A 15491-nucleotide genomic window follows, 5' to 3' on the forward strand; every position below is an offset into this window, starting at 1 on the left:
ACCCATTTTAAACCCAATTGCATTACAAATTATTCTCCAAAGAGGTTCAACCAATGGTTACTCTCATTACATTGTATTTATTATTATTATTTTTTTTACTGTCTAATTGTTACTGTAGCTGACTGAACTTCTGGAGGCTAAGTGTTTTACTCATTTTTGAATCTCCAGTACAAACTAAGTTACCTAATAAGTAGTAGTAGTTGGAAAATATATGATGTGTGTATGAATATATGAACTGCAGAAGCAAAAACATATTAATTACTGTTTTATTGTCCTTTTCACAATAATTTGTGTATTTTGAGCATTTATTGTTTTCTTTTTAAAATGAGCATTTCTCAGTATGTAATTTAAATTGTTTGATACTTGTTTCCAGGTAATAAACGAAAGGAATTCAATCTTTGCCGCTGAGTTAAGGAAGAATTAGAGGAAAATCCTACTCCAGTTGTGGATGAGAGGGATATAGTGTCAGCTAAAAAACAGAGGCCAAATATGTATAACTGGAATGGTGACTGGAGCTTTTGGGTAATTTATTTTCTTTCTTATATCTTCATTTTAACCTTAAATGCAAGATTTCTTTGTCTGTAGCAATTCTTATAGTATTTGTAATATTTTCTTATTAGCTTCTACACTTTAGATATGTAAATTTTAATCTAGAGCCCCAAAGACATTTCAGGTTATACTCTGCTTTGGCCACTAGAAGGCACTGTTGTCTGGTTTGATGGAGTTGGAACTGCCTGCTTCAGTTTCCCTGGGAGAAATCCACACCACAGAAATGGATTCCACTTACATTGGTGCTCTTTATATTGGCAAGAGACTAATATTACACAGAAACTATAGTTCTCAGTGTTACTGAGAAGCCAGCTATTTTACATAAATTTGATTGAAAGAATTGGTTCCTGAACCTAAAAGGAAGTTTAACAATGTTTGGCCTGTAGTGTATAATGATTTTAAGATAGGTTTTAAAACCAGAAGTTTCATATTGTGTTTGCATTGTGCTCACCTGGCTGCATATCCTGGATATGCTTCAGGTTTCCCTACTGTAAAATGAGATTCCTGCTTCTTGATTAGGAGCACAGTCTTTTGTAAGAACAACATTTCTGTTACCATGTGAATGCTTGTGGTTATTATTTTAAAGGACTCATGCTAAATCCTATAACAGTTATGAGCCACTTGATACAATCTGGTGTAATGCCACTGTATGTGAAATTTATATAAGATTCTAAGGCATGTATAGTTCCAGTCATAGTTCATTAGAAAGCTCATCTCTTGATCAGGCATACTTGGGAGCAGAATTTCTCATAATTTTAGAGTAGACTAAAAAAGACATTAATTTAGGTATAAGGATCAGTTTAAGCACCATCATTCTGTTCATAATTAGCAGCTCATGTATTGAATGCTGTTGAATCTTAACGTTAATAACACATTCTTCCTTCCTATTGGAAAAATTAAGATTTTTTGAACTATATCCCTAAGGAAAATATTTGGTTGCTAAGGAATATATGAATAAATGTACATCCTAAAAAAATGTCCTCTATGTTGATTACATTGTTTTGATCACATTTTGAGAAAGTTTGACTGTTGTAATATTTTTGCCTTTCTGCATTGTGTTTTATAGCTTATGTTATTGTTTGGAAAGCCTTTGTAACTCCAAGGGCTAAATAGTTACCATGACAGACTTAAAGCATCAGAAAGGGTAAAGCAAGAAAAGAAAAAAGCAAATGAATGAGAGGATTTAGAAATAGAATGAAAGAGAAAAATAGAGCTTTGTTCTAAAGTTTAGTACTCATTAGTATATGGACCCAGCAGACTTGGCAACACTTGATTAGAAATGCAGAGTCATGGGCCCAACCTTGCACTTACTGGAACAGAGTCGTCATTTTCACAAGATTTCCAGGTGATTAGTGTGTACATTCAAGTTTTAGAAGCACTGGTTTAGTGCTGAATGTCCACTTTGGCCCAATTTAAGACTCTATGATGATTGTGAACACTTTGAGGAATTTTTATATGAATTCATATGAAATAGATTTAGAGACAAATATAACATCTCAGAAATTTTACTGACCTTTCCAAAGGTCACTTTTCCGGAAACCAGAACCATCATAACTTGAGAAGCAAACAGAATTCCAGCTGAGCTATTTAAAATCCTAAAAGATGATGCTGTTAAAGTGTTGCACTCAGTATATCTGCAGATTTGGAAAACTCAGCAGTGGCCACAGAACTGGAAAAGATCAGTTTTGATTCCAATCCCAAAGAAGAGCAATGCCAAAGAATGTTTAAACTACCATACAGTTGTACTCAGTTCACATGTTAGCAAGGTTATACATAAAATCCTTCAAGCTAGGCTTCAGTGGTAATGTCTACTGAGAAATTCCAGATGTACAAGCTGGGTTTCAAAGAGGCAGAGGAACCAGAGATCAAATTGCCAACATTCATTGGATCATAGACAAAGCAAGGGAATTCCAGAAAAATATCTACTTCTGCTTCATTGACAATGCTAAAGCCTTTGACTGTGTGCATCACAATAAACTGTGGAAACTTTGATCACCTTACCTGTCTCCTGAGAAACCTGTATGCAGGTCAAGAAGCAACAGTTAGAATTGGACATGAAACAGTGGACTGGTTCAAAATTGCGAAAGGAGTAAGATAAGGCTGTATATTGTCACTTTGCTTATTTAACTTCTATGCTGAGTACATCATATGAAATGCCAGGCTGGAGGAAACACAAGCTGGAATCAAGATTGATGGGAGTTACATCAACAACCTCAGATGATACAACTCTAATGCCAAGAGAGGTAAGAGAAACTAAAGAGCCTGTTGATCAAAGTGAAAGAGTAGAGTGGAAAAGCTGGCTTAAAACTGAACTTTCTAACTATGACAGACTTAGTGTATTAAAAAGCAGAGACATCACTTTGCTGATGAAGATCCATATAGTCAAAATTAAGGTTTTTCCAGTCACATATGGATGTGAGGGTGGACCAAAAGAAGGCGCCAAAGAAGTGATGCTTCTGAACTGTGGTTCTGGAGAAGACTATTGAGAGAGTCCCCTGGACAGCACGGAGATCAAACCAGTCAATTCTAAAGGAAATGAACCCTGAATATTCATTGAAAGGACTGATATTGAAGCTGAAGCTCCAATACTTTGGCCACCTGATATAAAGAGCCAACTCATTGGAAAAGACCCTGATCCTGGGAAAGACTGAAGACAAAAGGAGAAGGGGATGGCAGAAGATGAGATGGCTAGATAGCATTACTGACTCAATGGACATGAATTTGAAGAAACTCCAGGAGATAGTAGAGGACGGAGGAGCCTAGTGTGCTACAGTCTGTGGTCACAAAGAGTCGGACACAACTTAGTGACTAAACAACAAATGACATCTCAGGAGTTTTAGTGACTTTTCCAAAGGTCACCTATCCAGAAACCAGATGTCAACAACTTAGAAGCAAATAAGAACCTGAATAGCTAAATGAGAGTTCACACTGATGGATCTTGTAAGAGGAGAGTCCCTAAGCCTTCATATGGGATTTCTTTATTATTGATTTTTTTTTTAATAAGCCTAAATAAGAAGATTCCCATTGGGTAGTTGAATAGATAATTTGAGACCTGAATTATTTGGTGGTGACATATGGACAGTAGCAAGAGATGACAGGAGCTGCTCAAGGAGTTTAGGAACCTGAACCTCTCAATGTGACAACCAAAGGTCTGTGCAGATCACTGACTCTAATATAGCACTGTAGATGTTAAAAATGAAGGTTAAGAGGTCTGGAAAATAAATAATACATTTTTTCCCCCTCTGCCATTTTAAATCCACATGCTTCTACCACTCACTTCAGGTTGCCATTTTCATGTTCTCCTGGCAATAAAGTAGGGGTTGAATTGAAATGTGAAACCACTGGGTGGTGCTTTGGGTGGGGTGGGGGTGGGGACTCTAAAGAGCTCCAGTCCTTTATATCTCAGTGCAGAAAGAATTCAGTGAGAGGCAAAGTGTCAGATAAGAAGTGATTTATTAGACTAGGAACACTTGTGAAGCTTAAAGGCAGGCGGGTGAGAGGGTGCCACCTCGAGGATGCCACCTCGAGGACTTACTGGGCTACAGTTTTATAATCAGAGGAAAAGTGGGGAGGGGGAAAAGACCGTCTTCGTCATTCTTGAATGGACATCATGCTTCCATCATCAGTTCCTCCTCCAGGTTGGGCAGGGGAGTTTTTTTGTCCCTACATGGTAAAGCTAGGTCAACAAATTATTGTTTGCTATTAATATGTGCGCAGAGAGCACGTCTTGACTTACTGAGCTCACTGAGCAGGATGTGGGTCTCGCGCCATCATTGTTTTATTGTTTGGGGCTTGGTGCATGTTCCCATTGCATTGTCTTGTTGCCAAACAAGCCTGCTTGGCTTTGTGGCTAAGCAGACCTGCTTTCCTGAGTAATCATTAACTTGAAGGGTCTCCCATATTTTTCCTACTTACAATCCCCTAGTGGGATTAATGTTTTAATCACCTACTTTGTCCCTTTACTCTGTCCCTATCAGAATGAGTGCAGTAAGATGGCGAGGTTCACTGAGGGATCCAGAATTAACACAAGGAAGACCAACAACGTAACAGGAAAATACTCATGAGGCACATGACCTGGTAGTTAGCAAAGAATTAGAAGAGTGTCTGAGCTTCCTCAAGTGGCTCAGTTGTAAAGAATCTGCCTGCAATACAAGAGACGCACGAGACACAGTTTCAACCCCTGGCTCAGGAAGATCCCCTGGAGAAGGGAATGGCAACCCACTCCAGAATCCTTGCCTGGAGAATCCTGTGGACAGAGGAACCTGGCAGGCTATAGTCCACGGGGTTGCAAAGAGTCGGAATGACTGAAGTGACTGAGCGCGAGCACAAAGCTCTTTCACCAGAACATCTAGATTTAGGCCTAGAATCTAGATTTGGGCCTTTTCACTTTGGGAAAGTTTCTAGCAAAGAAGACTGTTCACTCTGTAAAGTTTTGATATGTAGAGAGTTAAGCCCCAGGAATCTGAAACATTCGCTCATGTGGAATACCTCGTGGATTCTGGCCTGACTACCTGTGTTGATCTAACTGTACTGAATTTATGTTTAATTTTGCCTTATTGAAAAAAAACTGGGGGGGGGGGGGGGGGGCTGGTTTGGGGCAAGCTATGGCATGTGGTTTTCTTAGTTTCCCAACCAGGGATCAAACCTGTGCCCCCTGCAGTGGAAACATGGCGTGCCAACTGAAGTGAATTTAGAGAGTAACATGATACAATTGAACAGATTGGAGATCAGGAAGAAAACACCCAGGATAGAGTGTGTGCTCTGCCCCTGGTGATCTCACTGTGTAGTGCTCTTGACTATGTTGCTTAACCTGTTTGGCCTCAGGTGCTTCACTTGTAAAATTAGACATTAGGCCATAGCATTGCAGCTATGTCTTAAATCACAGAAGAGGGTTATGGCTAGCAAGCGCTCATAATTTACAGTCCTGAAAGAAAGTATGTTACATGGGGAACACCTTCCCTTAACATTGTCCCAGTGGTAAAAAGACTGAAAAGTTCTGGATAAGGAGACATACTCTTTGTCATATTGGAAAATTGTTTTGATGCTTCCCCACACCAAAAGAAAAAAAATTGTGAAAACAAGAGGTTACGCGAAAGTGAACCAAGGTTTATTGTCTCCCCTTCCCCACCCCCAGGTTGATTTCTTGTAGGCCCTATCTATCTGTCCTTATGCTACTTAACAATCTGGCTAATAAGTGTCTTTCTGATAGCAGGACTTTAAATTGAATCACCATGGCAATAGATACTGAAATCACCAGCTACCGATTTTTGATTTCCATCTTACAAACATAAGGAATCTTGTTGGTTTAATTTTTTTAATTTTAAAATGAAAGTATTTAATCCTAGTATGTGGGGGATGAGTTTTATCATTAATTTTTAAATGCTAATATAACAGTGAAAATTATGTGAAATGAAATTAAATTTAAAATGAAGTTAATAGCAAGTAAATATTTGTGCTTTGTCCTTTAACAGTTAGGAAAAGTACATAGCAAAGGGCTTCTCTGGTGGCTCAGTGGTAAAGAATATACCTGCCAGTGCAGCAGACATGGTTTCAATCCCTGGTCCAGGAAGGTCTCACAGGCCACGGAGCAACAGCTATGCCCTTGCGCCACATCAGCTGAGCCTGCGCTCTAGAGCCTGAGAGCCACAATTACTGAGCCCACGTGCCCCAGAACCCGTGCTCTGCGAGAAGAGAAGCCGCCAAAGCGAGAGACCTGCACGCTGCAACTAGAGAGTGGCCCTCACTCTCCATGGCTAGAGAAAAGCCCACAAAGAAGTGAAGACCCCGCATAGCCAAAAATAAGAAATAAAAAAAATTATTAAAAAAAAAATTCTTAGAAATATAGCCGAAGGAAAAAACCCCCAAATCAAAACCCTTATTTTCTTTCCTGACTAAAGTAATGATGTATTCCCCATGGATTAGGTCCCAGAGGAAAAGCATACAGAGCTCTGCAGCAGAAGCATTTATTTAGTAAAACCTCTTAGTGATGCAGAGCTCGCAGCTATTGGGAGTAGGAAAAGAGATTTTCTGTTATGTAGGTTTATAAGATGACATCCTTTACTGGATTTTTTTTAATACAAGTATTAATGCTTTGGGTTAAGTACTTACTATAATATTAAGCAGTCTTTTGTACCTTGGTATCTCATTGCTATTAAGTTGGCATTTAAAAATATTTGTCACTTGTATATGCATGCATGCTAAGCTGCTTCAGTTTTGTCCGACACTTCGAGGTCCCACTGACTATAGCCTGCCAGGCCCCTCTGTCTGTGGGATTCTCTAGGCAAGAATACTAGAGTGGGTTGCCATGCCCTCTTCCAGGGGCTCTTTCCGACCCAGGGATGAAACCTGTGTCTCTATGTCTCCTGCATCACAGGCAGATTCTTTACCACTGAGCTCCAGGGAAGCCCATGTACAAATAAATAGTATGCCTGCTGCTGCTGCTCTGCTAAGTCGCTTCAGTCGTGTCCGACTCTGTGCGACCCCATAGACGGCAGCCCACCAGGCTCCCCCGTCCCTGGGATTCTCTAGGCAAGAACATTTCCTAGTGGGTTGCCATTTCCTTCTCCAGTGCATGAAAGTGAAAAGTGAAAGTGAAGTCGCTCAGTCGTGTCCAGCTCTTTGCGACCCTTATGGACTGCAGCCTACCAGGTTCCTCTGCCCATGGGATTTTCCAGGCAAGAGTACTGGAGTGGGTTGCCATTGCCTTCTCCTATGTTTTAGTAAACATATTTGTATTTGATTTTCTTCTAGGTCATGGTCTATTTTTTCTGATTGTACAGGAAATCAGAAGTCTTTTTTGTGTGCTTTGTCCTTGACTTACGGTGTGATCATAGTATTGTTATTCACAGGTGAACTTTTCCACTTGTGGGGGATGACACTTGCCACAGTCCTGGTCTATAGGTACATCATGATGATTAATTAATGTTTCACTGTAAAAATTGTTTTGAAATGCCCAAGAGGATTAATTAGTATGTTTATAACATACTCTGGCAACTTTGGAGAAGAGGCTTCCTATAATGCGTTGTCCTTTACAACATATCTTGACTTTTTTTCAAGCTAAAAATGATATTTTGGATTTTCGCTTTGGAAATTGATGAAAAGATTAAACTCATTTTCCAATTTCTGTTGCATTAAAACATATTTTAGGAAATTAAAATTTTTAATTGAAGATATTGTTTGAAATATCTATGTCTCTGAACACTTTTAGACTTAATTATAAAGAATAGGAGCTAACATTTTTGACAGTATGGAGAGAGGACTATCTAACTTAAAAGCTCTTTTGCTACAAAGTACCTAGAAATTCTGGATGAAATGTTATAAACATATTTGTAATCAAATGCTTTTCTGGGCTTACAGGTAGCAAGAGAAATACCTAAGGGCTAAAGGAGAAGAGGGAACTGATTACCAGATTGGTGAGCACTTGAAGTATGCCGAGGCAGCCCTAAGGAGTTCATTAGTCTCAGTAGCCAAAGGTTTAATGGCCGCACTGGGATAGCGGATGGTGCCTTGAATTTGCAGAAATTAGAACTGAGAACTCTTTATAAAGCCATGTCTCCTGAAGAGTTTTACCCTCTGTGGAAGGGCAGGTTGAAGACAAGGAAGCTTATCTGTCTAAACTTGGGCTTGGGTTGGTGTGAGAAATTGGGACTGACTGTAGTTCATCTTTCATAAAGTTTTGGGACTTGGATTTAATACTTTATGAGTGAGCAGAGAGAGATTCAATAAATAGCATGTTAGTCCTTCAAAAACTTCATCTCAAACTACCAGACTGAGCTTCTATGACCGAAGTCATACTTTTCTCAGTCATTACATTATTTTAATTACATTATTTCTCTGCTCAAGATGTTACTTAGTAATAAGTAGTGAAGTAGTAAAATGGCCTAACGATAGTAAAAATAAGGGTATGGAGTGTTGACATCTGGAAAAAAGTGTGTGAAAGTGTCAGTCACTCAGTCATGTCCAGCTCTTTGCAACTCTAAGGGCTGTAGCCCACCAGACTCCTCTGTCCCTGGCATTCTCCAGGCAAGATTACTGAAGTGGATAGCCATTCCCTTCTCCAGGGGTTCTTCCCGACCCAGGGATTGAACCCAGGTCTTCTGCATTGCAGGCAGATTCTTTGCTGTCTGAGCCACCGGGAAGCCCATTGACATCTGAACCAGCATTATAAGTACTTTAAACATTTCCCCCTCTTATGTAGAATTAACACCTTCATTCTATCCCTACTAACTTTTCCTTTTTTTCCTCTTTTTTTTTTCCACTTGTAGTTTGAGACAAATACTATTTTTCCTTAAAAAAGTTTTTTTTTTTGGCTGCACTTCAGGGACCTTCATTCCCTGAATGAAGAGCTTGAACCCACACCCTCTGCACTGGAAGGTCAAGTCTTAGCCATTGGACCACCAGAAAAGTCCCAAGATAATTTTAGATTCACATGGTTCTAAGAAATAATGAGAGACTCTGTATGCTTTAAAAAGTTTTCCCTAATGGTAACATCCTGCAAAACTGTAGTACAGTGTCATAGCTTGCATATTGATAGTGATAAGGTCAAGTTATAGAGCATTTCTATCACTACAAACATCTTTTTTTTATAGGTTACAACCCTTTTATAGATACAACCATTTTCTTTCTTCCCCTTGCCCCTACTTAACCCTTGGCAACTGCTAATCTGTTTTCTATTTCTGTAATTGTGTCATTTCAAGAATATTATATAAAGGGGATAGTACAGTTATGTAACACTCTATGTTGGCTGTTTTCACTCATCATATTTCCCTGGAGATCCATTCATTTTGTTTTCTGTACCAATAGTTCATTCCTTTTTAATGCTAAGTAACATTCCATGGTATGGATGAATTTATACATTGAAGAACACCTGGGCTGTTTCCAGTTTTTAATTATGATAAATACAGCTGCTGTAAACATTGATGTACAGGTGTTTGTGTGAACATAAGTTTTCCTCTGGGATGTATGCCCAGGAGTGCAATTGCTGGGCCATCTGATAGTTGCATGTTTAGTTGTACAGAACTGCCAAGCTCTTATAGAGTGCTATACCATTGTACATTCCCACTAGCAAAGTGTGAGAGATACAGTTTCTCGGCATTCTTGCCTCCTCACTGAGGGTTTTTATCATGAAATGGGCCCTTCTGTGTGAATCTGAATTTTAGAATATAGCCATACCTTGTTTTATTGCATTTTACTTGTTTGCATCTCACAGATACTACATTTTTTACAAATTGAAGTTTTGTATATGAACCCTATGTTGAGCAAGACTATCAGTATCATTTTTCCAACAACATTTGCTCACTTTGCGTTTCTGTGTCACAGTTTGGAACTTTTTCAATATTATATTTGTTATGGTGATCTGTGATCAGTGATCTTTGATGTTACTATTTTAATTGTTTTGGGGTGAATTATATAAGACAGCTTCCTTGGTTGTGCGGCTTGTGGGAACTTAGTTCCTGGACCAGGGATTGAACCCACAACCTTGGCAGTGAAAGCTCGAAATTTTAACCACTGAACTGCCAGAGAATTCCCCAGCAGCAGGATTTGAGAGGATTGACAGTAGCCCCTTGCGCCAGGCTTTTTTTTTTTTTTTTTTTCCTTTGTCAGTTTTTTTAGAGGTTTTCTAGTTTCACTGATAATTTAAAAATAATCTCTTTTTTCATTGATACTCTAATTGTTTTTGTTTTTCTGTTTCATCGATTTCTGTTCTATATGTAATCTTTATTATATATATACTTTTTTGTTCATGTTGGGTTTATTTTGCTCTTCCTCTTCCAAGTTTTTGAGTTGGACAATGAGATTATTACTTTTCCTCTTTCCTAATGTGTGCATTTAGTGCTATAAATTTGTTTCTTAGCTTTCATTGTGACCCACAGATGTTGATATATTATATTTTCATTTTCATTCAGTTCAGTATACTTTTTTATATCCCTTGAGGCTTTCTCTTTTATCCATTGATTATTTAGATATGTATTTTTTAGTATCCAAATGTTTGGAGATTTTTGTGCTCTCTTCCTGTTATTGATCTGTAGGTTGATTTCATTGTGGTGAAACACAATCTGTATAATTTTACTTCTCTTAATTTGTTGAGAGATGGCTAAACATATATTCTATCTTGGTTTATGTTCTAATAAAGTGAAATGTGAACAAAATGATGTGTGTCGTTTCTAGAGGGGAGCCCTTAGATTTGGTACACTATTTGCCATCTTCCTGTCCTAGGATGGTGGAACCCTTATTAGCATATGTCCCTACGTTAGGACAGTGTGGAGCTAAGGCTTTTGCCAACCCACATTGTTCGTTTATATTTAAACAAGACATAAACCCTTATTCTTGTAAGCACTGAGACTTTGAGGTTTGCTTATTGATACAATACAATCTAGTCTTTTATGACTAATGTACCAAGTTAATTTACTCTTTATTTTTTCACTTTATCTTATTCCAATCTGTTGCCAAAATTGCCTTAAAAATCCGCTTCTGAGATTGTGGCGTGAGCCACAGATACTAATCACTGAGACTCTGCAGCCAGATCATTTTTAATTAGCTAGGTGCAAGCCATTAAGACTTTTGGACTGCAAAATGCTAGTTTATTGAATTTTACTGTGTTTGCATGTAGAAATATGCACCAAAACTATTTGAATTACTTAGAGTGAGAGGATTGTTATTTTTTTGAAAATAATGTTAGAGAAAGAGGAAACTGGGACCTTTAAGCACAGATACTTAGCATTCTGATCATAATTATACAGTTAATAATACTATATTATATACTTAAAAGTTGCTAAGAAACTAGATGTTAAATGTTCTCACCACAAAAAGAAATGATAATTATGGGATGTGATGGAGGTGTTAGCTAGTGCTACAGTGGTAATCATATTGCAGTAATTAAGTGTATTAATTAACACATTGTATACCTTAAATTCATTCAAGTGTATGAATAAATAAAACTGGATAAATTCAGACAGTTAGATGTCAATTATATCTCAAGATTTTTTTTAAATGGATAAAGACTAAATGTTTTCTTCCTAGAATATGAACATTGCCTTCAGTGTAAAATAAAATGAAATAATTTTGAATAAATTATAATATTTTCCAAATTATGCAATTTATCTTATTAAATTTTTTAACAATTTTTATTGCAGTATAGTTGCTTTACAATGTTGTATTCGTTTCTGCTGTATAGCAAAGAAAATCAGTTATACATATACATATATTGTCTCTTTTTTAGATTTCCTTCCCATTTAGGTCACCACAGAGCACTGAGTAGAGTTCCTTGGGTTATACAGTATGTTCTTATTAGTTATTTATTTTATACATAGTAATGTTGGTTTGTCAATCCCAACCTGTCTGTTTATTTCACCCTCTTACCCCCTTGGTAACTATAAGATTGTTTTCTACATCTGTGACTCCATCTCTGCTTTACAAATAAGTTCATCTGTACCATTTTTCTAGATTCTACATATAAGTGGTATTATACAATATTAGTCTTTCTCTTCCTAACTTATTTCACTCTGTATGTCAACTTAAACTTGAAATTTAATTTTTTATGTAATTTCAATTTTTGTAAATTTTAGGAATTTTTAAAAATTTGGAAATAGAAAATTATACAAAGAAGAAAAGTGAAATTCCTTGTTTTCTTACCAACCAGAGAAACTATTTTGAGATATTTCCTTCATTTTTTTCCCCTGTATGTGTGTGAACTTTTTTTCCTTTGGTATAATTAGCATCAGTATGTTTTGTTGTTCAATTGCCAAGTCGTGTCTGACTGTTTGCAACCCCATGGACTGCAGCATGCCAGGCTCCTCTATGCTCCGTTATTTCCTGGAGTTTGCTCAAATTCATGACCATTGAATCAGTGATGCTATTAATGTCTAACCATGTCATCATCTGCCATCCCCTTCTCCTTTGGCTTTCAGTCTTTCCCAGCATCAGGGCCTTTTTCAGTGAATCAGCTCTTCGTATCAGGTGGTCAAAGTATTGGAGTTTCAGCCTCAGCATCAGTCCTTCCAATGAAATTCAGAGTTGATTTTCTTTAAAATTGACTGGTTTGATCTCCTTGCAGTCCAAGGAACTCTCCAGTACCACAGTTCAAAAGCATCAGTTCTTCAGCACTCACTCTTCTTTATGGTCAGCTCTCACATCCATACGTGACTTGGAAAAACCATAGCTTTGACCGTATGGACTTTTGTCAGTAAAGTGATGTCTCTGTTTTTTAATATGCTGTCTGGGTTTTTCAGAGCTTTCCTTCCAAGGAGCAAGCATCTTTTAATTTCATGGCTGAATCACTGTCTGCAATGATTTTGGAGCCCAAGAAAATAAAATCTGTTATTGCTTCCACTTTTTCCCATTTGCCATGAAGTGATGGGACCTGATGTCATCATCTTAGATTTTTGAAAGTTTTAAGCTAGCTTTTTCACTGTCCTCTTTTACCCTCATCAGGAGGCTCTTTAGTTCCTCTTCCTCATGTATTGACTCTTTTATCATTATGAACATATCTTAATCTCTAGTAATATTTCTTGCCTTAAAGTCTATTTCGGCTGATAGTGGTATAGGAACTCCAGTTTTCTTGTGATCACTGTTTGCATGGTGTATATGTCCATTCTTTTACTTTCAGCCTGTGTTTTTGTATCTAGGTTGTGTGTCTCTTGTGGACAGAGTATAGTTGGGTCTATTTTTATCCAGTTTGACAGTCTCTGTGTTTAACTTATTTATATTTATTGTGTTTATAATATATATTTATATTTTAACTGAAAATTTACAAATTAATTGGAGATAACTTGGATTTATAAATAGCCATTTTGTTGTTTTCTCTGTATCTCATATATATTTTTGTTCCTCTGCTCCCCCTTTATGTGTCAAATAAATACTTTTTAGGATACCACTTCAGTTCCTCTTGATTTAAAAAATGTAGTTGAGTGTTTTTAAAGGATTGCATGAGTGATTACAGTGTACATCATAACCTCTCACTGTATACTCCAGATTACTAACTTAATTCTGCTAAAATAGTGAACCTTTGTTCCATCCTAGCTCCATTCTCTCTCCCCTGCTTTTATATATATGTATGTCTCATATGTGTTTTATATGTATGGTACATACATTTGTTCTATATGTATATCAATTTCACTTTAATGTGTCTGAGTCTGAATCTCTTGTCTGTATCTTATTTGCGATTCATTACTCTTCTTTGATTTGTACATTGTCCTCAAATTTTGAAAAATTTGACCAGTACTTACATATTTTTCTGCCTCCCTTTTCCTTCTGATACTCTCATTACATGTATTTTGATGCACTTAATGCTGCCACACAGGTCTCTGAGTCTCTTGTTTATTTTCTTCAAACTTTTTTGTTTCTGTTCTTCAAATTGGATAAATTTTATTCATCTGTCTTTAGTTCACTGATTCTTTCTCTGCCATTTTGAATCTTCTTTTGTACCCCTCTAGTGAATTTTTTATTTTGGTGATTATAGTTTTCAACTTCAAAATGTCAGGTCTTTTTTTTTTAATTAAAAAAAGTTATTCATTAAGATTCTCTGTTGAGATTCTCTACTTGTTGATATGAGTCACTGTTGTCATACTTTTCTTTAATTCTTTGAGCATTGTTCTGATTAGTTCATTGAAGATATTTTAAATAACTGCTTTGATATCTTTGCTAAATCTAGTATCTTGGAATCATGAAAGACTCTATTGCTTGCTTTTTCTCTTCTTATTATGAGTCACATTTTCCTGTTTCTTTTTATGTTTCATATTTTTTTTGAAAATTGGAACCTTAGATAACATATTGTAGCAGCTGTGGATTCTGATGGCATCTTTCCTATCCCTAAAACTTGTCATTCCTGATTTTTGTTTAGAATTTGCCTAGAGTAAATCTGTGAAATATGTTTGTTCTATAGTGTGTGGAAGCAATGATCTTTGCTCCAATTATTATCATTGTTGCTGTTTGTTTTTAAGGCTAGTTTCCTGTGTCACCCCTTGTATCAGCCAACAATTAGTCAGAAATTGTGCTTAAATACAGAAAGCCACTAAGGCTTTCCGCTTCCGCTGACAGATCTGTGTATAGATTGGGTAGTGCATTCAAAATTCAGGTCAGTTTTAAATTTGTCCCTGTTTTTATGTTCCCTTGAGACTTCTTGTATTTCCATCCAGGTGTCTTGCTGAAAGTATTACTTTTGTTTCAGGTTTGGAGGAGTTGTTAACAAAAGTCACTTGTTACACACAATAAACAATTTCAATATTTAATTGAGGATTAGTTGGCTTAATTTCAATATACAGTCATTAAAAGAAAAGAGAAATAGAAACAACAGTGAGAACTACAGCACATACATCACCAAAGTGGGCCAGCCCGTGTGCATGTGTGTGCCTAGTCGTGTCTGACTCTTTGCGACCCTATGGACTGAGCCTGCCTGGCTCCTCTGTCCCTGGGGCTTTCCAGGTAAGAATACTGGAGCCAGTAGCCATGCCCTTCTCCAGGGGATCTTCCCAAACCAGGAATCAAACCCAGATCTCCTGCACTGCAGGTGGATTCTTCAGGGAAGCCTGACCAACATGTAGACTCAAAAACAGCCCTAAGAAGTCCCGTTTAACAGCTATTTGGAGTCCCAGTCGTGAAAAGGTCCTGGGCAGTGCATCCACTCTGTGGATCAGACCTCAAATTGCAGTTTCTGGGGCTCCCACTTATAATCCCAGATTGCAGATTGATATCATCCGTTTGCATGCAAAAATTCACCTCTGGTTTTACTTTAACATTGTTACAATGCTGTTTGTTTTATATTGTGAGTCATAGGATTTCATCAGACCTCACTGCAGTTGGTCAGACCTCCAGGTACTCAAGAGTTCCAAGACCCACTCCCTTTCTTATCTAAAGTGCTGCCTGACTCTCTGTTCTTTCAGGCAAGCACAGAATTTGGTCAGTGTCCAGGCAGGTTAGAAGCAAAGTCAGGGGCCTGCTATCCTGCT

The 15491-nt window shown here is 37.4% G+C and overlaps 1 protein-coding gene across 1 annotated transcript in view; it reads left to right on the forward strand.

Moving 5' to 3' along the window:
* The first annotated feature begins 425 nt into the window (after positions 1-425).
* GRAMD1C (GRAM domain containing 1C) overlaps positions 426-15491 on the forward strand; it is a 90933-nt gene continuing 75867 nt past the window's right edge. Inside the window, 1 exon segment of the mRNA XM_052641117.1 lies at positions 426-522. The gene's annotated coding sequence lies outside the window, so the exon portion shown is untranslated.

The sequence above is a fragment of the Budorcas taxicolor genome, chromosome 1 (genome assembly GCF_023091745.1).
Source record: "Budorcas taxicolor isolate Tak-1 chromosome 1, Takin1.1, whole genome shotgun sequence".
Taxonomy (NCBI): Eukaryota; Metazoa; Chordata; class Mammalia; order Artiodactyla; family Bovidae; genus Budorcas; species Budorcas taxicolor.